Raw genomic sequence first — 23647 nt, forward strand, 5'->3', positions numbered from 1 at the left:
CTCTGTGCGTTGTAGCAAGGCACTGGAATATTAAACGTGTGTGTTTTAAACGAGCTTATGTTGCTTCTGGAGAAGAAAAGGAAAAAAAGAGAAAACCCACAACAGCCCAGGGCCTGAGGGAAGATTGCTGTCTGCTGGGGGACGTCTGGCTGGCGTCATTCCGGAGTCAGGTTGCCGAGGTCGGGGAGGTGGCAGGCTCTGGGCTCCAGCCCCTTTGAGGGGGACCCTGGAATAGCCAGCTCTGGGTGCACGCCCATCCTGTGTCCTAGGGCGGAGGGAGAATGGAGATGGGTGTTGAAGAGGAATTTGCAGGTTGTGCAACCCTCCTGGGAGCCTGGGGGGAGGCAGAGCTCAGTAAACAAGGAAGCATCGCGATCCGTGTCCCGCTGCAGCGCTGAGGGGCAGCCAGGGGCAGCCACCTCAATGTGATGTGATGTCACATTTCTTCTTTTTAGTAAATGGACAAGGAGTTGGAACCTGGGAGGAAAAGGCAAAGACACCACTTAAGCGGTGTGGCTACGGCTTCGGGGCAGGTGAGGGAGCCTGCAGACCCAGCAGGGCTGCAGAGGCCCGGCAGGCAGCTTCCGTCACCACCCCCTGGAGAACTTGCGGGGCCGGACAGCTGCCCGCCGCGGGAAGCGGCCAGTCCCTGATGCCGCCCGCGGCGCGGGAGAAGGTCTGGGAGACTTGACAGCTTGCGGTCCCAGCCCCCTGTGCAATTTCATAGTTTACCAATTCTGATTTCCCAGGGGAGGGTAGAGTTTGTTAAGCATTCAAGGGGGACAAATCAGCAATTTCCTTTCAGAGGACACAGTGGGTTGGCAAGCCTGGACCTCTGGAAATCAATTTGTTTCAAAGAGCTTTGAGTTAATCTCTAGGTCCTCAAATTCTGAGTGGAGGGTGTGGTCCAGAGGAAAAAGCAGAGCTGGTCAGCTGAGTCCCCGGAGGCAGGCCTGTGTCATCACTGTCCGGCTGGGTATTTGCTGTGAGTTATTTAAAACCCCTATCAAATATGTGCTGTGGTCATAAAAATGTCCCCTTTCCTCCTTCTCCTGATGGAGACTGGCGTGTGTTTGGAATGTGAGCTAATTGTTTAGGCCTCAGCCCCCTAATGCTGGGCGGTTGTTGTAGGGACAGAGAGAAGGGGGTCGACGTCAGCTGTGAAAGTGTGCGTCAGCGGTGGGGGTTCCAGCTCCGCACACTGGCAGGTGATGGAGGGAGAGGCGGGGGGTGTGTCCAGGACTGACAAAGCGTGGCATCCGGTGCCTGTCACTGAAGACACAGGAGGTCTCTGAGTCCTAGGGAAAGTGCGTCAACATTTTATGAGAAGCAGGGTCTTGTCATTTTCCCAAATTCTCGAGCATTGGTAGGAAAACCCAAGGAGGAGGAGGGCAGAACACTGCGAAAGAAGAGCCAGCTCTGGTCCTCGGGAATGCCTGCTGGGCGCCAGAAGATGCCATGTTCCTTCCTGGGCGAGAAGGACCCAGTCGCCTGCCAGACTTGGTCAGTGCAGGCAAGAGAGCTTGGGGCACCTAGGATTGGCCCCAACTCACACAGTGCGGTGGCTGCCAGCAGAATCGGCAAGGTCCAGGGTGAAGCTGGACACCAGGCTGAGCAGACACTAGAGCAGCTTCATGGGGCCCTCACGGGGTGGCCAGAGGGTGGAAGGCAGGCGCTCCAGGTGGGATTTAGACACTGGAATACAGGGTAAGGGGCTCAGATTGGAACCTGAAGAGTCCCTGTGGCCAAGAAGTGTGTTCCTAGGGCTTTTTAATAGGCTCCTGCAGAAGGGAACCCCTCCGACTCAGGCCAGCAGGGAAGGAAGAGAACCTGGCAGCCTCATGGGTCTTGAGTCTCCCCCTTCTCTCAACTGGGCAGGCGCAGCGGTTCCATCTCGCTTAGGGATCCAGATCCAGACCCTTTGGCCATTTGGTCTGTCACCCTGCAAGACGACCTGCAGTTGAGGAAGAGCATCTGCATGTGATGCTCTGCAAGACAGCGCCCAGCACTGACTCAGGGCCATTCGGTGCAGAGGAGACAGTGGAAGGAAAGGCTCACCTGGGAGATGGATACGAAAACATGTCCCCACTGCAGTTAATCAAGCACATTTTTAAAACTTTTTCAAAAATTGAAGTATAATTGATTTACAATGTTGTGTTCATTTCAGGTGTACAGAGAGTGATTCAGTTATACATATACATGCATTCTTTTTTCAGATTCTTTTATAGATTATCATAAGATATTGAATATAGTTCCCTGTGCTATACAGTAGGACCTTGTTGTTTATTTTATATATAGTAGTGTGTATATGTTAATCCCAAACTCCTAATTTACCCTTCCTCACCCCCTTTCCCCTTTGGTAACAGTAAGTTTGTTTTCTATGTCTGAGTCTGTTTCTGTTTTGTAAATGAGTTTATTTGTGTCCTTTTTTTAGATTCCACATATAAGTGATAATCACATATTTGTCTTTCTCTGTCTGACTTACTTCAGTATGATTATCTCTAAGTCCATCCATGTTGCTGCAAATGGAATTATTTCATTTTTTATGGCTGAGTAGTATTCTATCCTATATATAGACGTCATCTTCTTTATCCAGTCATCTGCTTATGGACATTTAGGTTGTTTCCATGTCTTGGCTATTGTTAATAGCGCTGCTATGAACATTGGGGTGCAGGTGTCCTTTTGAATTAGAGTTTTCTCCAAATGTATGCCCAGGAGTGGGATTGCTGGATCATAGAGTAAGTCTATTTTTGGTTTTTTAATGAACCTCTGTACTGTCCTCCATAGTGGCTGCACCAATTTACATCCCTACCAGCAGTGTAGGAGGGTTCCTTTTTCTCCACACCTCCTCCATCATTTATTATTCACAGACTTTTGAATGATGGCCATTCTGGCTGGTGTGAGGTGATACCTCATTGCAGTTTTGATTTGCATTTCTGCAATAATTAGTGACATCAAGCATCTTTTCATGTGCCTATTGGCCATCTGTATGTCTTTTTGGCCTTCTGCCCATTTCTTTTTGATTTTTTTGTTTTTGTTTTTGTTATTCAAGCAGTTTTTAAAAAGCCAACTTTAACAGGAAGAGGAAAAGGCCAGAGTCCACAGTAAGGTCTGGGTTCAGAGTCGGGCTTCACTACCAGGTTGGTGTGTGACTTTTGGCAAGTTGTTTAACCGCTCTGAACCACAGTTTTTCATCTGTAGAATGCTGGTGAAAATCTACCTCTTAAGGTATTAAAAAAAAAACTACGGTAAAATACATATAACATAAAATTCACCATCTTAAACATTTTAAAATATACAGTTCAGTGGTTTTAAGCATGTTCACATTGTTGTGCGGCCATCACTATCATCCATCCCCAGAACTCTTTTCATCTTGTAAAATTGATGCTCTATTCCTGTGAAGCACTGACTCTGCATCTCTCCTCCCTGAGCCCTGGCAACCACTGTCTCTATGAATTTGACTACTTTAGAAATCATATAATATGTGTCTTTTTGTGACTAGCTTATTTCTCTTAAAATACCTTCATCCATGTTGTAGCATGTGTCAGAATTTCCTTCTTTTTCAAGGCTGAATAATATTCCATTGTATGGATATACCACATTGTGTCTGTTCATACCTTCATCTGTGGACACTTGGGTTGCTCCACATCTATGCTATTGTAACTAATGCTGCTAGGAACATGGATGTACAAAGACCTCTTAGATCCCTGCTTTCAATTCTTTCAGGTACATATCCAGAGGTGAAAATTCTGGATCATATGTTAATTCCACTTTTAATTTTTTGAGGAAGTGTCATACCATTTTCCATAGGGGCCGTACCATTTTCCATTCCCACCAATAGTGCATAAATGTTCGGGTTTCCCCACAGCCTTGCCAATGCTTATTTTCTGGTAGCCATCTTAATGGATGATTGTGGTTCTGATTTATAATTCTTTAATGGTTGTTCATGATGAGTATGAAAATGCTGGTTGCCCATTTGTATATCTTCTTTGGAGAAATGTCTATGCAAATCTCTTACTCATTTTTAAATCAGATTATTTGTCCTTTCTGTTGTTGAGTTGTAGGAGTCCTTTATATATTTTGGATATTAACCCCTTATCGGGTATATGATTTGCAAGTATTTTCTCCCATCCCCTAGGTTGCTTTTCACTTTGATTGTGTCCTTTGATGCACAGAAGCTTTTAATTCTGATGTAGTCCAATTTGCTATTTTTACTTTTGTTTCTTGTGTTTCTGGTGTCATAGCCAAGAAATCAATGCCAAATCTCTCAAGACATTTTTGAAGATAAGATGAGATACATGTGAAATTCCTTACAAATTATGAAGTAATATAAAAATATTAACTGTTATAGAAGTACTCAAATACACAATATGCAGCCAAGCCCTATAGGGATGGTTAAAAAATTACCAAAAAATTGTTACTTAAGATAGTAGATTGAAAACACACATATAATTTCTTTCCCTTCCTCAACCTTACTAAAGAGAGAATATGAGGATTTTAAAAACACCTTACTGAGGTACAATTTCAATATAATCAAATGCACCCATTTTATAAAGTTAGATGAGTTTTTGTAAATTTGTACATTGCTGTAACCACCACGACAGTCAACATAGTACATACTTCTGTCACTCAGAAATTTCCCTTATGCCTTTTGACAAGCAATCCACTAATAACTCTGTTCCCAGGGAACCACTATCTGCCTTCTGTCTCTGTGGGTTACTGTTGTCTTTTTGAGAATTTCATATCAAAGGAATCATACGGTATGAAGTCTTTTGGGTCTGGCTTCTTCTGCTCAACATGCTTTGAGATTCATACAAGTTGTTGCAGACAACAGTGGTTCCTTCTGTTTTATTGCTGAACGGTATATTATGGTATGGATAGAGGACAATCTCCCTTCACCTGTTGTTGAAGTTTTTGGCTCTTATGAGTGAGATGTTTATGTACAAGTATTTGTGTGGATATGTGTTTTCATTCTCTTAGGTGAGTGGAAATGCTGGGTCATATGGTAAGTGTATGTTAACGTTTAAAGAAACAACAAAACAGTTTCCCCAGGTTCACTGTGCTGGTGTTGTACAGGGATTCGAGTTGCTCTGCATTATCACTAACACTGGGTGAGGCCACTCTCTTCACATTCAGTGGGTGTGTAGTCATATCTCATTGTGGTTTTAATGATCACTTCCCTGATGATTAATGATGTTGAACATTTTTCAGACAAGATCGAGCACGTTCAGGGTGGTATGGCCGTAGACTGTTGAACGTTTTTCAGTTAGGACACTTATTAATGCACCCCTCCTGCCCTCTCTTGTATTGATCCAAATTTTAACGTGGCATAGACTTTTTTTTGCTTGAAGTACTACCTTTTACGTTTCTCGTAGTGCTGGTCTACTGGCAAGGAATTCTCACAGATTTTGTTTATAGATTTTTTTTTCTGGGTAGAGAATTCTGTTTGACTTTTTTTCTTTTCAGTACTCCATACACATTATCTCTTTTTCTTGTGATTTGCTTAATTTCTGACACAAAATCTGCAATAGGTATTATATTTTATGCATCATATAAAAAAAGAATCAGACAGCTGTGAGTTGGAGAGTCCTAACATTGCTCCTTAGCAATTTTCTCAGAAAGTATCAATATTTTCATTGTTTTGGGTTTCTAATCTTGCAAAATTTGACAACGTTCTAGATACCTAGCTCAGGTGAATTACTATTCCATTAGGGTTCTCCCTGTCTTGACCACAGGAATGGGAAATAGGGCAGGGACCTGTGACCACGTGACCAGAGGTGAGATGCTTTGGAATGTGTAGTCCCCTCAAGGCACAGCCCAGGGCTGCCCCCTCTGTCTAGGGCAGGACCTCAAGGCTGCCTGGCTCTGGACAGAGAACTAGGAGGAGTGGGATAGGACTGACAGCCACCAGACAGCCGTCTCCCACCTGAACCCTCTCCTACCCTGTCACCCTGGAGGTAAACATGCTCACCTCCCCTTCTCAAAACCTCCACTGCTGTAAGGTGCCATTGCCCTCCGTAATTGTTTGTTTACCTATTTGTCCCCATGCTTTCTCCCTGCACCCCAAAAGGTGGCGTTCTTGAGGCTAACGGCTGCATCTGGTCCTTCTCTGAATCCCCAGCACAGAACACAGGCTCCAATAGTCAGGGCTAGCAATGAATGAACCTTCATCTGAAAAAAAAATTCATCCATTTGTTTGTTCACTCATCCAGTCCTATTGTGCAACAATCTGGGTACTGGTGTCAACAGGAGACAAATTAGATGATGTCCTTGAACTTGTGTTCCAGTGGAGGAGAGAGACAATCCAAAATAAGTCAGGTGGGCATCAGGCAGATACCTGCACGGCCTTGGGGTACTCTGACCTCATGGCGGAGCAGAGCACTGTGTTCTCGCTGTTCATCCCATAAAGTTCAGTTATGAACAAGGGTTCCCACCATTGTCTGTCACTGAGTTAGTTCAGAATCTTCCAACAAGGAGCCTGTATGGTTGTATTTCAGTACAAACAACATTTATTAGCACCCACGAGCCAACTCTTGAATATACAAAGATGAGTATGAATTGTCCCTTGTCTAAGGGACTTATTTTCTGTTTCTAAGCAGCAGACATAAAACATAACATTTTAATAAAACATGGAAACTACTGGCTGTGATAGAATCAAGGTGCTGACTGGTATAGAGGACATTTAGATAAGGCTTTCCCTGACCTCCCTTATCAGGGTGCTGGTCAGCTAGGCAACCCAGACATTGCTAAAACACGGCTTCCATTGCCCGCTTACCAAACTGAGACTTGAGGACACAGTTTTGGACGAAGTAGAAAACGCAGCTTTATTTCTTTTCCAGGCAAAAGAAGTCACAGTGGGTAATGCCTCTAAGACCATGAGCTTGCTGGGGAGAGAAGACAGGGGATTTTATAGTAAAAGTTCAAGAGTTCAAGGTGGAGTGTTTAGCTAGATTCCATAGAAATCGCATACAGGGTAACAAATTATCACAAAGTTGCTCTTGTTTTTGCAGATGCATTGGTTCCCTTCCCACTGCTGGATGTGAAGTTCACCTCTGGATTTGGGACTCTCTTATTATTCTTGTATGTAGAACAAAGGATGTAGACAAAGTGGCTTGATGGAAAAGAGCTCTAGAGAAAAACTTGGGCAGTTGAAAGTCAGATTGTTAAATGCTTTTAGCCTTTTAAGTAGGCTGAGGCCTGGGACCTCCTGCTGTAGGCTGATACCTGCAGCTTGAACAACAGGATACAAGGAAACCACAAGGGGTCAAAAGGAGAGCACCGGGGTCACGAGCAGGGCACTGAGCATGATCCCTGAACACAGCACCATGAGGGGGTTGGGCAGATCACCCAAGCCTCTCTTCTCTCCAGCCCAACCCTGGTCAGCAAGAGCATGAGAAAAACCCTTTAAACCTTTAGACAGTTAAGCAGTTACAAGCACCATTACAGATGTCACTTGGTCACTGATGACAATAGGGTCCTGCTCAGCTACCCAGACAGGAAGACTGGGTGTCCAGGGTGGCCATGTCCTGGCATGGTCAGCCCACCCAGTAGGGGCCGAACCCTCCAGGGCTCCGGAGTCCTGGTCAAGGGCTGCGGCTGACAGTAGAGACCGGGGAACGTAGGGCAAATCTCAGGGCTCCTGGCTACTCCACAAGCCTTCAGGGCGGCCAGCACTTCCATAAATACTGACAGGTCAGGCCCTGGGCGAAACTGTGAAGGGGTTTTGATGTGCCTGCTGGAGTGCTCAGCCCCATCCCACCCGCCTTGCTCTCCACCCCCACCCATACCTCAGCATCCTGCTCTCTCTTGCTCTCTTGCTTCCTCCCCCACCCCCTCCCTCCCGCAAAGGTTACCGGTCTTACCAGCCCAGCCTGTATCCTCCCACCTTCCCTCCTTGTTCATACAGTGCATGCATGAATGTACATCTTCAGGGAGCTGCACATTGTAAATTCAAAATTCAGATTTCTACTCACTCCCCCCTCCCCCTTCTAGGGTGGGAGCAGGAGGAGAAAGAGGGCAGAGCTTCTGCCTGGGCTGGTGCTGTTGCCAAACAGCTACAAGCGCTCTTGCGCTGGTGGATGTTTCAACGACCTCATGCTCCCTAGGGCGTTCCGCTGGGATGCTGGGAGGCCTCCCTGCTCCCTCCTCCCAGGCTGGCTGCTGTAGGCTTGCTAGCCATCTGTCCTTGCAGACTCTGCAAAAGGGGTCACTCACTTTGGAAATACCCTCATGGACAGGGTTTCTTTTTAATAATTCCAGGCACTATTTCTCTTGTAGGCCCCACATCCGGTCCCTGGACTTCTTGCACCCTCGCCCCTGTCCTGGGGGACCCAGGGACTTCTCACACAGGGGAGGGCCATCGCACACAGAAGATGCGATGGGAGCCGTGATCCCTACCGCCGTGCCGTGCAGCCGGCCGGTGTGAGTGTGTGTTGGAGGCGCTCCAAGTGCTTCTCCGTTTCTGGGGGGGCAGGTGAGCAGGTCCCCGAGTCTCTGTTGAAAGTTGACTCTCGCTAGGTGAGCGGAGCGAGTGACACTCTCAGTGACCTCCCCTTGAAAAGGGAGCTGGGACTCACAGAAAGGCAGCAGCTCTCTCCAAAGAAATCACTTTACAGATGCTCTCCTTCTTCGCAAGCAAGGTGCCTAGGGAGCAGGACCGAGGGAGATGCTCGTGTCAGAGTCATGCCTGGTGAGCGAGGTCTCACCACGCTTTTTGTCCTTCGGACAGTCTCTCCTTTTTAGGAGGCAGTGTGTGAGTAGTTCAGAGCCCAGACTCTGGAGCCAGATTGCCATGTTTGCGTCCTGACTCTAGCACCGTGTGAACTTGGGCAGCTTTCTTTTCTGTGCCTTAGTTTTGGCATCTGGTAAAATGGGTCAGTAATGGAATCTAATAGTATCTACCATGTTGGTTTGTTATAAGAATATATATATACATATAGATAGATAGATAGATAGATAGATAGATAGATAGATAGATAGATATACATATATGTACATTAGAGCGATAGAATATATATAGTTGTGTATATACATAGATAGAATATATACATGTATATGTGTATATTTGGAATATGGATACATACATATGTGTGTTTATACATATGTATAGAATTTATATACAGATGGTACCAAACTTATGACAGTTTGACTTGTGATTTTTTGATTTTACAGTAGTGTAAAAGCAATACACATTCAGTAGAAACTGTAAGTCGAATTTTGAGTTTTGGTCTTTTCCCAAAGTGTGATAGATATGTGGACCGTCTCTGGTGATGCTGGGCAGTGAGCTGCAGCTCCCCGTCAGTTCCGCCACCATGGAAGAAACAACGGGTACACTTACAACCATGGTGCACCCAGACACCCGGTCTATTTTTCACCTTCAGTACAGTATTCAATAAATCACATGAGCTATTCAACTTTATTGTACAATAGGTTTTATGTTAGGTGATTTTGCCCAACTGTAGACTAGTGCCAGTGTTCTGAGCATGTTTAAGGTAGGCTGTGATGTTCGCTGGGTTAAGTGTATGAAATGCATGTTCAGCTTTGGATATTTTCAACTTATTATGCGTTTATCAGGGCATAACCCCCTCGTAAGTCAAGGACGATGTCTACATCTATGGAAGAGTGTCTGACACCTGGAAAGAGCTATCTATATAAGTATGAGCTATTATGATTATTGCTGTTGGATACGCTTGTCTCACCCACCCCTCCCCACTCTTCTTCCCCCTTCAGCTTCATGATGTACTCCCCCCGCCCCCAGCCCCTTGAATGATAACTCATGTTAACAACTTGAGAGTATTCTTCTAAAAAAACTCCATGCTATTGGCATATCAACCTTGTCATATATGAAATTCTCATTTGAAATGAAAATCTATTTCTGGACCATTTTTTTTCTGTCTAATGGTTCTATTTGCTTATTCCTATGCCAATTAATATTGATTTGAGTACAGTCAACTTCTAACTATGTTTGGATAGTTGGAAAAACAAAGCCTCACATTTTTCTCCCAAATGTCATCTTGGTTACTTTCACCTATTTATTCTTCCAAATGAAATGTGAGATAATTTTATCCAATTTCAGGGTGAAGAAAATTATGTCAACATTTCAATTGAAATTATGTTAACTTTATATAAAAATTGAGGGGGGGGGATTAAGTGTTAATGATGTTAGATCTTTCCATCTGCAAAGACATACCTTCTCCTTTATTCAGAATTCATTTTATATCTTTCAAATACATTTAAGTGTTTCTTTATATAGACACCACCCTTTCACCATTTTATTCCCATGAAATTTACACTGGTAGCTTTTGCCATCATTACAAACAGAGTATTTTTTTATCATCTCTTTTTCTGTGTGAAAAGCAGCATAGAGAAAAGCTATTGATTTTTTGTGTATTTTTCTTACATCTAATTGCTTTGCCAAATTCCTTTCCTAGGTAAAAAAAATTATGTCATCAGCAAAAGAAAATTTAATTTTTGTTTACTTCATATTTGTGCCAATTGTTTTATTTTCATTTGCTAAAACCTCCAAGACACTGTTCAAGAAAAATGACAGAGCTGGCATCCTTGTCTGGTTTCTGATGGTTTTAGTGATTTGCTATTTAAGATGTTATTGGCTAATGAAACTGTAAACAGCCTGTAACACATTTTAATTGATTCTTATCCTTATCTTGTTTATAATTCTTTTGAAAAATGGCTGCTGAGCTTTATTAAGTGGCTTTTCAACATCTATTGATATGATTGCGGACTTTCTCTTTTAATCTGTTGCTGCAGTCAATTTTATGTGTAGATTTCCTGAGATTTGAACCACATCTGCATTTCTTGAAAAAAATTTACTTGGTCATAGTGTATTTCTTTTGATGTATTGCTGTATTTTATTTGCCAATATTATATCAACATATTTTTATATTCAGAATGAGATTAGGCTGTAAGTTTTTCCTTCTGTACTGTATTAGGTTTCTGTATTAACTGTACAAAATCAATTAGAGAACTTTCATCTTTTCTATAGCTTGGAATAATGTAACTGTTATTGGAATTATCTGTTCTTTATGGGTTGGCTAGAACAAAGCTCTAAAGTTATTTGTTCCCATTAACTTTTTTAGAGGTAGATTTTTATTTACTTTTCCCATCTCTACCATGGTAACTGGTCTTTTCAAAGACCAGCTTTGGGAACTATTTATCCTTTCAAAAATTTTTAATTTTCTATTTAATTGCTTCTTGCTGTTTTGGATTATTTGACTATACTTTTTTCTCCTTTTTATAGACAAGCACAACATCCTTTCCAGATTTATTTTTCTTTAAAAAAAAAAGACGGCAGTTAAATTCATAAATAACTTTTGCTATACACATACATTTTGACAGAAAGTGTACTCTTTTACATTGCTTTCTAGATTTTTGATTTCCTCTTTGATCCGTAAGTGTGTTCTTAATTTTATAATGGTTAAGAGTTTTTATGTCTTTCTTATCCTTACTTTTTTCTAGCTGTATTGACTTGCGACTTGATGATATAGCTTGTAAAACTTTGACTTTTTCTTTTTTTAATTTAAGGACTCTATTATGGCCAAATGAGAAAAGACACAGCTGGGCATATCTTGTTTACTTTTGCCTTTATATTTCCAAAACTGAGGTCTTGGTTTTGCTTCAGTTTTTTTTTTTTTTTTTCTTCCCACAACAGCTAATTCCCCTGAAGAGGGTGCACCATTCCTGAATGCACTGCAATACCAGGTCAATGAGTGGAGCGGACGGAGCAAGCTCCTATTCCGCCAATAGTTCCAAAACTCCATTTAATATATTGTCCTCGGATAGAGGACATATCAGATATTAAACTGATAAGAACAAACACCACACTTGATCTTAGCCAAAAGGCTGAGAAGTGTTTGATTCCATTTTTAGTTGGCTAAGAGTCTCAGGTGCTTCTTACTGCATAGATGGCAGCCTGAGATGTGTGGGTGAAATATACTCCAAATTCTTGCACATTCTCAAGTATATTTCTTGCACATTGACCAGAGAACAATATCTCGGTTGAGAAGAGGGTTCTTGGGTTGCAAGTTTTTTTCTTCATAGTCCACAGGTGTTAAACTACCAGATTCCATTCTCCAGGCAAAGTAAGGAATCTGCTGCCAATCTGAAACTCTTAACTTTATAAATAACTTGTCTTTACTGTCTGGAATCTTACACGATTTCTTCTCTAACATCCTACCTCTTCTCCAAATGTTTTGCTCCAGTACTTCTTTTTCGCAGACTTTCTCCATTACTTAAGAGTGCATTTCGGTCCATTTCCCCATCAGTCTGGAAGGACGTTGCTGACCTGTCAAGGAGAGTAACTACCATGCCTTCCAGTGCTTTGACGAAACCTCAGAAGTGAGGCATTCTGGCCAAGCTTCTGCAATTTTATTGTTGGAGGCTTCGTTGTATTCCTGGGAGTTGTAGCTTTCTGTAAGTTTTCAGTGGCTGGACCAAGAAAGAAAGCATATGCAGATTTCTATAGAAATTATGATTCCATAAAAGACTTTGAGGAGACGAGGAAGGCTGGCATCTTTCAGAGTGCAAAGTGATCTTGGAATGTAAAGAATTTCTTTGGGTTGAGTTCCATGGAAATTTGTCACTTACCTGCATTCCTGAACTATGAAACTATGAAACTATGAACCATGCATATCTGGGTTAAGGAACAGTTTCTCTTGATAAATAATTGAATTCTGTTGGGGGGAAAAGAGTGCATTTCAAGGTAGAGGGGCAGGTGGAGAATATCCCTGACGGGATTTCAGGGAGAGGCTTAGTTTCTTGTTTGACTTCGGCAGCTGAAAGCTCTTTCCACAGCTGCTTGGCTAAATTGCTGTCTGACCACTGGACCCAAAGTTCATGAGAATGGGGTGTATTTAATAAATATTTGTTGACACACTGGCTCACTCTAAGGCTGTAGGGGCTGCTGCAGTCACCAATGGGCATTATTTTGGTTTAACAAGTTCCAAATGTTAGTATTCCCTTGGCTCATTCAGAGGAGCACTGCTGGTTCTCGACTTTAGGTAAATCAGACCATGCTTTTAAGGAGATACTCCGAGGACAAGTCTAAATACGAATGATTTTTTAATAAACAGGCACTTAGGAAAATGCACAGATCCTTAGAGTACAGCTCAGTGATTTATCACAATGTGAACGCACCCCTGTAACCAGCACCCACAGTGAGAACGAGAACATTGGCTGCTCCGTGTGCCGCTTCCAATCACCGGCCCCTCCCTTCTCTCCAGAAATAGTCACTACCCCTTCCTCTCACACAGCACGTTAGTTCTGCCTGTGCTTTGAAGTTTATGTAAAAAGAATCATGCTGTGTAAACGCGCCTGTGTCTAACTCCTTTTGCTTAACACGCACTTGAGAGATTCACGCGTGTCGCTGCTCGTGGCCGCAGCGTTCTTTCTGAACCCACCGCAATTGATTCCCCGCCTCGACTGTCGATGGACATCTGGGTTATTTCCAGTTTTTTACCATTATGAATAACGCTATGGGTACCGTAGGACATTTTCTCACTTAGCTTTGTTTTTATACCTGAGATCCCAATTACAGAAACAGGAAGAACATTGTCACACTCACTTCTCACTCACTTCCAAGTCCATGGATCTTCATTGAGGACTGAATGTTTGAATATGCCTCCTCCCCTCCAAGTCACATGTTGAAACCATAACCCCCAGTGTAACGGTATTTGGAGGTGAGGTTTTGGGGAGGTGATTTGGTTGAGATGTGGTCATGAGGGTGGAGTCCTCATGATGGAATTAGTGCCATTATCTCATTATCTGCCAGAGAGCTCTCTCTTTCCCTCTCCCCCCACCCCTCTCTCTCCCACGTGAGGAAGCAGAAAGAAGGCAGCTGTCCTCAAACCAGGAAGAAAGTTCTCGCCAGACATGGAACCTGCCGGCACCTGGATCCTGGATTTCCCAGCTTCTAGAACTGTGCTAAATAAATGTTTGTTGTTTAAGCCACGCAGTCTAAGGAATTTTTTAAGCAGCCCGGCTTAACTGCTAAGGATTCCTTACACTGTACTCAAAATGCAAGATGATACATTAGCCTCCCTTTTCATTTTAAGCCAGTCGCATTTACGTTTAAACCTTGTGTGGATGTCTTGTTTAAGAAATCTCTGCCTACTGATATATCAGGAAGATATTATTCAAATTAGAGTCTAAAAACTGTGTTGTCCAATGCAGCTCTTGAGCATTTGAAATATGGCTAGTCCAAATTAAGACGGATTGCAGGTATAAAATATACACTAGATTTCAAAGACAGTATGAGCGAAATAATGTAAAACCTTTCTTTAGTCATTTCTATTTTGGTTATATGTTGAAATAATACTATTTCAGACACAGAAAGTTAAATAAAATATATAATTAAAATTGATTTCATGTTTATTATTACTTTTTAAACGTGGCTACTAGAATATTTAACATATATGTCATTATATATGTGGCTTGTGTTATATTTCTATCGGGCAATGCTGTTCTCGAAGATTTATTGTTTCATCTTCCACATTCATACCTAAAACTCACCGGGAATTGATTTTTGTGTGTCATTTGAGATAAGGGTTACTTTTCACCTATTTCCCTGTAAGTAATCAGTTGCTCTAAAACCATTTATTGAAGAGACTGTTCTTTCTACACTGTTCTGTAGTATTACCTTTGTATAAATCAAGCGCCGATATAGATGTGAGTCTCTCTGTGTACTCTACTCTGTTCCATTAGTCCATTTGTCCTTTCACTGTTAACACGTGATCCTAATTAGTGCAGCTTTATAATAAGCCCATTTCTGGTGGTCAAGTTCTCCAACTTTTTTCTTCCTTTAAGGTTGTCTTGCCTATTATTAACCCTTTGCATTTCAACATACATTTTATTATCATCAACTTATCAAGTCTCTCAAAAATGCCTGCTGGGATTTTAATTGCAGTGTGTTGAAAGTATACATTTGTGAAGAATCAACACCTGCCTTCTAATCCACGGACATGATCTATGTATGTGTAATTGTCTTCTTTCAATTCTTTCAATAATGGTTTATAATTCACTGTGTGGAGGGGCCTTACACAACTTTTGTTAGATTTATTCTTAGGTATTTGATTTTTAAATGCTGTTGTTAAGTGGTCTTATTTTAAATTTCTTTTCCTACTTGTTACTGACATAAAGAAATCCACTTGATTTTTATCAACATTGCATCCAGAGACGTTGCTAAATTCACTGATTAGTTCTAGTAGTTTATTTGTAAATTCTTTTGGATTTTCTATTAACACAGTCATGTCACAGGCAAATAATGACACTTTAATTCCCTTCCATACATTTTATTTCTTGTATTTCTTTTTCTTTCTTTACTTCACTGGCTAGGACTGCTGGTAAAATGTTCAGTTAAAATGATAATAGCGGTCATCCTTGTCTCATTTGTAATTTCAGAGAAAAAGGTTTAACATTTCACCATGAAGTGTGATAACCTTTTAGTTTTTTTGTGGTGAATTGTCTTTAGTAGATAAGGACATTGCCTTCTCCTCCTAGCTGATTGAAAGGTTTTTAAAATATTACAAGTATGTGCTAAATATTATCACGTGCTTTTTCTGTCTCTAATAAAATGATTACATGATGATTTTCCTCCTTTCTAGTTGTATTATAGCTACATATTACTGTGTAACAAATGACCGCAAAACTTAGCATCACGAAACATTTATTACCTCATTTAGTTTCTAATGGTTGCTGGGGTGGCCTGGTTGCGTAGTTGGCTCAGGGTTTGTCACACAGTTGAAGTCAAGTCGTTGGCCAGGGCTCCAGTCGTCTCCAGACTTAGTTGCGACTGGAGAGTTTTCTGCTTCCAAGCTCACGCGCATCATTGCTCCAGGTCTTAGTCACGGCTGTTGGCTGGAGGCTTCAGTTCCTTGGCTCACGAACCCCTCCATGGGGCTGTTCAAACATGGAGAGATGAGAGAGAATGAGGGGGTGGGGGAGCACTCAAGATGGAAGCCCCACACGTTCATATCCCAATATCACTGGATTACTTACCATTACTTCTGCCATATTGCTATTGTTCACGTTGACTAGGAGTTTGTCCCCTGTTATTTTTAAAATGTAAACCAACGCAACAACAACAATAACAACTAGGAAATGAGTGAAGGTAACCACCTTCCCCTTCTCTTCCTGTGTCTCCAGCTCTGTCCACGGGAGAAGGGCTTTGACTGATCCACACACACATTCTGGTTTGCTTGGCAAGCAAGTCCATCTCCTTCAGAGAAGAGAAGTAACTCATGTCACCACAGCCTGATGGAAATAACCCTTGAAGTGCTACCAGAACATCTAGGAGGCTGTATGTGTGCATGTATGTATTGACTTCTGATTGCCAATCATCCGGCAAATCAACTTGTACAAAAACACGAGGTACGAATCTGAAATCTACATTTTGAATGACCAGAGGACCTCATTTTGGAACTTTTGGCAAGATCTCACCTCTTGCCACCAGAAGGAAAGGGCAAAGATAATCATAGGAAATCTGGTCCTGGAATCATGACAACTATACATACCAGCAACACCTACCTCCAGATTTGTTATTTAGAAAAATAAGCCTGCTTTTGCTTAAGCACTGTGAGTGGGGTTTTCTGTCACTTACACCCCAAACATTCCAAAATAATACAGTAATGAATCTTCCTTTAATTATGGCATTGATTTTTGGAAATCCCTGAGTTCTCTGGACATCTGAGGTGCCTAACTTAAGTGACCCAAGTAGATATCAATGGTTTAGAATCATATAGATGATAAAAACTTGGCTTCAGAGAAAGTTCTGACGAGGGGCAATTTGTAGGCATTTTGAACAATATCAGTAATACTAGAATCCACTTTATGGTGACTATTTTGAAAAGCAGTGGTCAATTTGATGCTACATTTTAGTATGTATTTTTATTTTATTTACTTATTTTTTTGAGAGGGGAGTAATTAGGCTTATTTAGTTAGTTTTAATGGCTGTGCTGGGGATTGAACCCAGGACCCAATGCATGTTAGGCATCCACTCTATCACTGAGTTATACCTTCCCCTTGGTACATATTTTAAAAGTAATATTTCTTTACTGCCTTTTTTTTCATTTTTCTTTTTCATGCTCCAACATGGCCCCAAATTCATCTGTCTACATTCAATAAACGCTTGTTGACTGACTACACACAGACATGCCTCGTCCTAGTCTTATTTTACTTTACTTTATTTACTAAGCTCTTTCTGCCTTCTGCAAGTCCTAACATCCATGTGTGCCCTGAATTATAAACTTAAAGGAGATAAGGGTTGTTCAAGTGTTTAGAGCCTGGTTTTGTTAGGCACCATGAAAGGTTGTATTGGTGAGTTTCGTAAAGACAATGGTGACATTAATGATGGTGATGATGATCGAGATGACAATGTCCTAGGGAAGGATAGGGGGTCAATGACCCCACTTCTTTTGACTGCCAAGAGCTCCCTCGTATGCATAAGAAAAGGGGGGTTGACCAGAATAATCTCTACCTAATAATTCTACCAGAAGGATCCCTATCATTCTACACAATGCAGCAAGGATGTGTGCAAAGGAAGGAGCAGACAGCTACTGGTGAGCCCCTGCCCCAAATAAGAATTTACCCCAAGTCCCTATCTGCCTGGAGTCCTGGGACCTCACACCCAGACCCAGAATCTCCCGCAGCCTCCAAGCTCCAGGGTGGTTTCAGGTGACAAATACAGTGACAAAGTGGTGTGCCCAAAATCGGAGGAGTGTATTGAACGCTGCTGGGGGCTCACGAGCTCCTCTGAGCACAGCACCTTGGGCTCAAATCACATGTTCTTCCAGGGGTTCACTCCTCTTTCCAGGATTCTCTTCTTTCACAGTTACTGACCTTCACTGTGCTGCTCCATGTGCAGGGGACCTGGGCTGGCACAGTGTTCCGGACCCCCAAGGAAGGAAGATGTTGTGTGTGGAGAGGGGGCAGACCAAAAGCTTCTGTGCTCCCGGAAAAGGAGAGGCTTCGTGGGCTGAGGGCTGAGGGCCCGGGAAGACTTCGAGAACTGGCAAGTTTCAAGCTCAGTATCCGTCCCATATGCGATAGATGCTGGGAGCCAAAGGTTGGAGAGACGGCAAAAGTCTGATTATGCTGGGCGTTGAATCCAGGATAAGTCTGAACTTTTTCTGATAGGTTCTAGAAAGCCACTAAAGATTTTTCACGTAGATATAAACGGGGTTCCTCAAATTTGCACTACTGACATCTGGGCCTGGATAATTCTTTGTTGAGGGGAAGACTGCAGGATGTTAAGCAGCATCCCTGACCTATAGCACCCCGGTTGTGACATTCACAAATGTCCCCAGGCATTGCCACATGTCACCAGGGGCAGAATCTCCCCAGGTGAAAATCAATGGTATAGGGGGCAATCTGTGGATAAGGACACTTTAGGGAGATGACAGTCTGTAAGGTGGTTGGCAGAGAACCCTTGCGGAGGTGACCAGTTAGGGAGCAGGAGCAGGAATAGCCCAGGAGTGAGTGTCGCTGGTGTCCCTGGGACAGAACAGAGGGCGGGCAGTCAGCAGGAGGTCACGCAGTGAAGGCACGGGCAGGGCTTAGAGGCCGACAACTTGGGTAACAGGAGATGACAAAGAGGCACACACGGACATCAGGCTGGTGCCTGGGAGAGTCATCGCGTCGTTGTCAGACATTCATATGTCAAGAACTGGGGAGTGAAGGGGGGAGCTGAAGTTGACCAAAAGTTTGGATTTTAACACCCTTTTAGGAAAAGAGAGGATGGGAACTACACTACTATCTCTAGTTTATAAATGGGAACATTAAATCAAAGATGAGTCCACGTGTCCAAAATGAAAACGCTACTTTCTAACAGCGCATGCTCGGGAATTCGGGACTCCTGACTCCCCGTCGCCGCGTGGAGCGGGCTGAGAACTTCAAGGGCTCCGTTTTCTTTCAAAGTATGATGACCCTGAAAACGTACTTCCCTGTCCTCTCCTTTCAAAAGTGCCTCAATTACGGCAGGGCCCAGCCCATGGGGAAGGGGAGACTTTAAGTCTTTCAAGAAAGCGATACAAGCACGAGTGATTGCGGCGGCTGGAAGCCACGCACCAGTCCCGGAGGGGAGGGTTTAAGCCGCCATCACGGAGCACCAGGCGGGTCACTGGCGCAGCAGACGGTGCGCAGGTCTGAGCCCAGTGGGTGAGCCGGTCGGAGCCGAGTCAGGGGCCTTAAAGCAGGCGTCCTCCGGGGCGGCAGAGGGCGACGACCGGGACTCTCCAGCCCGGAGAGGTTCGGCCCTGCGGGGTGGCGACTGCGTTGCGGCCCAGGGCGCGCAGCGGCCGTGCGGCCATCCGGTCACATGGCTCCGCTACTGATCCAGAAGTGTCTCACGGGCTGAGGTGCTGGCCTCTTGCCCCGGTCAGTCTCTTACTAGAGCTGCACACGGGCGCGGATCTGAGGGATTCGAGTTGCGTTTCCTGCGCACATCATCATCCTCTGCGGAAGCGCCGTCGGGAGCCGGGGAGCCCAGCATGGAAAGGAAGGCAGCGCACGGAAGCTGGGGAATGAGAGGGCTGGTGCCTCCGCACTTGCAGGCTGATCGTTCGCTCCCTTCTGCTGCTGCTGCTGTTCCGCACACAGCCTGGCACCCTGGATGGCTCGCAGCCCCTCTCCACACCCCTGCCGCAGCCTTGCTTCCTCCAGGTCCTCCCTGCTCCAGCCGTGCAGCAAACCACCCAGCACGCTGTTCTCTGCCTGTTTACAGATTGGTGTCTCTACCTGGATTCTCAACTCCTGAGGGCAGGGCCACCACCGTATTCCTTTCTGTTCAGCCCAGAAGCCCAAGTTCTCCACACTCCTGAGTCAGACAGCTGTGACCCAGCCCCCGCTGTATCTGCAGGGAGGAACGCGGGCCCCTCGGTGTTCCACATTCTCCCTCCCGCACCAGCTGCTGCTCTGGGTGAGTCTGTACCTGTGGCCCCGCTGTCCTCTCCCTTGTCCCCCTACACCGCCCCCAGTCTCCGACTCTGCACAGCCCAGCTACCAATAAGCCTTAGCGGCTCATGGAACTCTATTAAAGATTGAGGGTAACACTGGGTTAAAAAAAAAACCTAGGAACAGAAAGCTGCAGAAGACCTAACCTCTCAAGATCAAATACCGATGCTCCTGGTGTCCTCCACCTTGCTGTGTCTCCAGGAGTTTTCCTGTGGTCATCAATCTTCTTGATTCTGGCTGGCGGCCATGCTTCCTGGGATCCGCTCCAGCCCAAACAAGAGTCTCCCCTTTAAACTCTCCCTCCCCTGGTGCTCCAGACACTGTGATCTCTTCCCATCACCGGGCTGTGCTCCCACTAGGATTCTCTGTAGAGCATGCTGAGCTGTTTTGCACCTCTGCCAAGCGCCCCCTGCTGGACCTCTGCAGAAGCAGCCAGTCCACCCAATGGATGCTCCAAATACGAATTCTATTGCCATCCTTACAGTCCAGGGGCTGACTGCAATTCAAAAGCTACACTTCCTGTCTTGTTTTTCTTCATCTTACTATTAAGTTCAAAGCACTTAACAAAGGAGTCTGGGACACACAAAGTGCACAATGATGTTGGCTGATTAAATTGATGCACCTAATTTCCTTTGTTACTCAATTTCGATGAGAGATAAGACAGAAATTGTAACTTGCTTAATGAAATGATTAAGAGATGGTGGCTGCATGAAATAGTGGGAACGCTTTCCGTTTATTATCTTCTAACTTTGGAATTTACTGAGGTTAATCAATTGATCATTTTTCAGTTCACATCCTCAAAATCAATACACCTGTTGGATCCACAGAGCCCAGGCAGAGTAGAGGTTAGGGGAAGGACAGTGACAGACAAGGGGTTTTAATTCCCTGTCTCGTTATGGGAAGCCAGGCCTGGCCACGGCTATAGGGTGGGCGGATGTCATTAGCCTAGGAGCTAGGAGGCAGAGAGCAGAGAGGACACTAGAATAAGAAAACTGAGTGAAATGCGAGTCAAAGCTGAAGGGTCAGAGCCAGCAAGACAAGTCCAGATATGGCGCTACAGGATAGTCACTGGTACCAAGAACACAGGGACTGAGGGATGCGCTGGGAGACAGAGCCTCATGAGAGCCCTATTGTTCCTGGGCAGAAACCAACTGTGTCTTTCACGGAGCAGCTCTGATCTGGTGGCCAAGAGAGCCTGAGCAAGTAAGTGTCAGCTAGAAGTGAGAGCTCAGAGCTGGCTTGGAAACCCAGGCAGGCGGCCAAAGACTGGGACAAAGCCCAAATGTCCTTCAACAAGAGGATGTATGGATTAAGTGTGGTTCACACAACGTAGGAACAGTATGGCCAAACGACGGCTGTGAAAACATGGCAGATCCTCGCAGACTTGATGTTGAGCAAAAGAGTAAGGACACAAAAGAATCCACTGGGGTGGGGGCGGTTAGAGCTCAGTGGCAGAGCGCATGCTCAGCGTACATGAGGTCTTGGGTTCAATCCCCAGTCCCTCCACTAAAAAAATAAACAAATAAACAAACAAACAAATCTAATTACCTCCCCCTCCAATAACTAACTAAATTAAAAAATTTAAAAAGAATACATCAATGCAATATTCAAAAATAGAACCATAATTGTTAGGTTTTAAATACATAGGTGGCAAAACTAAAAAAAGAAAAGCAAGGAAATTATTAAGCTAAATAAAATAGTGAATTACCTCTGGAGGGGCAGGACACATGGGGTGTGGTGTAGTGGATTCTATTTCTGTTTGCGGTGGTAGTAAGATTCTATTTCTTCACTGGGTTGGTGGTTACGAGTGTTTGCTTTTTATTTATTAATTAAACTGTCTGCATATGTTTTGTGGACTTTTCTTTTTCTGTGTTCTATTTCATAACTTTTAAAAAAAGGTTTTGTTTTTTTTTAAAGAAGTCATACAAGTTAAAATTCTTGCAAGCAGGGAGGGTTCCAGACATTGCTTTGCTCACTAGCCATAAACAACAATTTTGGCCGGCTCCCCACAGGCAAAACCTGCAGGCTCCTTGGCTCATCTATTCAGTCCACACACACTGAGCAGGAGTTTAAAAGTTCTGAGAACGGTGCCGGCCGCTCAGGGCTCCTTGCTCCCACGGTGACGTCCTAGAATGCAGAGAAAATAATCTGACACACGATGCTTCCCTCTCCCCCTAGAATTTCTGGAAGCTCAGAGCTGAAATTTACTGTTATTTTTGGTAGCTTTCCCTATTGAAGATGTGGGGATAATTTAACTCCTTTAGTTTTGCAAAATCTGCTACATTTTCCAGGAAGCCTCTCCAAACCCTTTTGGGTGGTAGTGAAAATGAATAAATAACGGGGAGCCCCTTGCCCCCCTCTCGGCCCCACCCTCCCAACTCTGTCTTCCCCGCCACCAGCCTTGCCTCGTGTAGACTTTGCAGAGGTGACTGAACAAGAGACACCGCCGAGTTCATCCTCATTTTCGAGGCTCAAGGCGTCCATTACCCCGGCAACAGCGGGCGGAGAGGCACCTCCAAACAGAAATACACTTTCATTTACCATTTTGAAACCCCCTTAATCAGCCCTCAAAATACACTCCACTTGGCTAAAAGATATCCTGGGATGAAGCGTATTTCAGCGGACCAGAAATGCCAGGTGACGTCTGCTGCGAGAGGAAACCTTATTTCAAATGTTGTTTCAGATGAGTGTGCTGCCGGGACCCTGAGCTTTCCCGGGGCGAGGGCACCGGGCCGCTGGGGTTGGGCCAGGATTCACCGCAGACGTGCGTGCACCTTCCGCAGCGGGGCTTGGGGACAGGGAGGGAGGGGGCTGTGGAAGCCAGACTTGCTTTCTTTTTTTTCTTTCCCTTGAGATGATAAATCTACGTAGGCATCTTTGGAATGTGCCCATGCCAGGGATCCTGTTTCCTTTATGACTCCACTAACTTCTGGGCCATTTCCAAGACAGTATCTGGAGGGAGAAGAATGTTCAGGGAGCTGGGGGAAAATGGTGCCTTAATTCTGTTTAGAGCCGTTTTCAGTGAGATGGAAATGAGTTTGTAGAAATGGGCTGAGACCCCTGTGCCCCATGGCTGGCCTTTCTTGAACTGGAAGAAAATGCATTCAGAGCAACAAGGTGAAGTCCCAAAACTGTGTGCAGTTTCAATGAGAACACAAACCCTTTAGTGTTCCTGGTGCACACATGCATGGCCACGCATGTCCCCACACACGTGCGTGCACACACAAATGCGTACGTGAACAGTCTGCCTCCACGCTTGCACGTGCATACACAAATGCACGTGTGCACGTACACAATGAAACACAAAAGCACTTGCCTTAATGGATATGAACTCAAGGTCAGAGAGGGAAGGAGAAAAAGGAAAAGGCATATAAGAAAGATACTTTCAAGAAAATAGTATCTTCAGTACAAATACCCAGAGACGGGAGGGAACCAAAATTTGTGTCTTCTACAAGAAAAAGAATGCACTGCAGAGAACTGTAAAATTACATCCAGTCTTGGAAGAGGGCAGGCAAGAGCGGGCTGTGATGCTTCAGTGTCTTAGGTCAATGGCAAATGCACTGCTGAGCAGAATTCTTCAGCCCCACCACAGGTAAGTTCCTACGCAGACCTGATTTTCTCACCCCAGGTCCCAGCACCTTCGATCAAAGTGCCAGAATCACTGGTCCTCTTTGTTGTGGCTGCG

At 44.2% G+C, this 23647-nt stretch overlaps 2 long non-coding RNA genes and 1 other non-coding gene across 3 annotated transcripts in view; 1 reads left to right on the top strand and 2 right to left on the bottom strand.

Annotated features, from left to right (window-relative positions):
* Positions 1-11830, top strand: part of LOC116667269 — a 29258-nt gene extending 17428 nt beyond the window's left edge. Inside the window, exons 3-4 of the long non-coding RNA XR_004324098.1 lie at positions 8666-8671; positions 11764-11830. This is a non-coding gene — a long non-coding RNA (uncharacterized LOC116667269). The remainder of the gene's footprint in view (positions 1-8665; positions 8672-11763) is intronic.
* The window catches only part of LOC116667271, a 30059-nt gene extending 17438 nt beyond the window's left edge, over positions 1-12621 (bottom strand). Inside the window, exons 1-2 of the long non-coding RNA XR_004324100.1 lie at positions 12515-12621; positions 7886-7890 (exon numbers count right to left, since the gene is read on the bottom strand). This is a non-coding gene — a long non-coding RNA (uncharacterized LOC116667271). The remainder of the gene's footprint in view (positions 1-7885; positions 7891-12514) is intronic.
* On the bottom strand, positions 11682-11871 carry LOC116667380. The gene has a single exon (XR_004324269.1). It is a non-coding gene; the product is annotated as a U2 spliceosomal RNA (small nuclear RNA).
* Positions 12622-23647: the final 11026 nt, after the last annotated feature.

The sequence above is a fragment of the Camelus ferus genome, chromosome 11, assembly GCF_009834535.1.
Source record: "Camelus ferus isolate YT-003-E chromosome 11, BCGSAC_Cfer_1.0, whole genome shotgun sequence".
Taxonomy (NCBI): Eukaryota; Metazoa; Chordata; class Mammalia; order Artiodactyla; family Camelidae; genus Camelus; species Camelus ferus.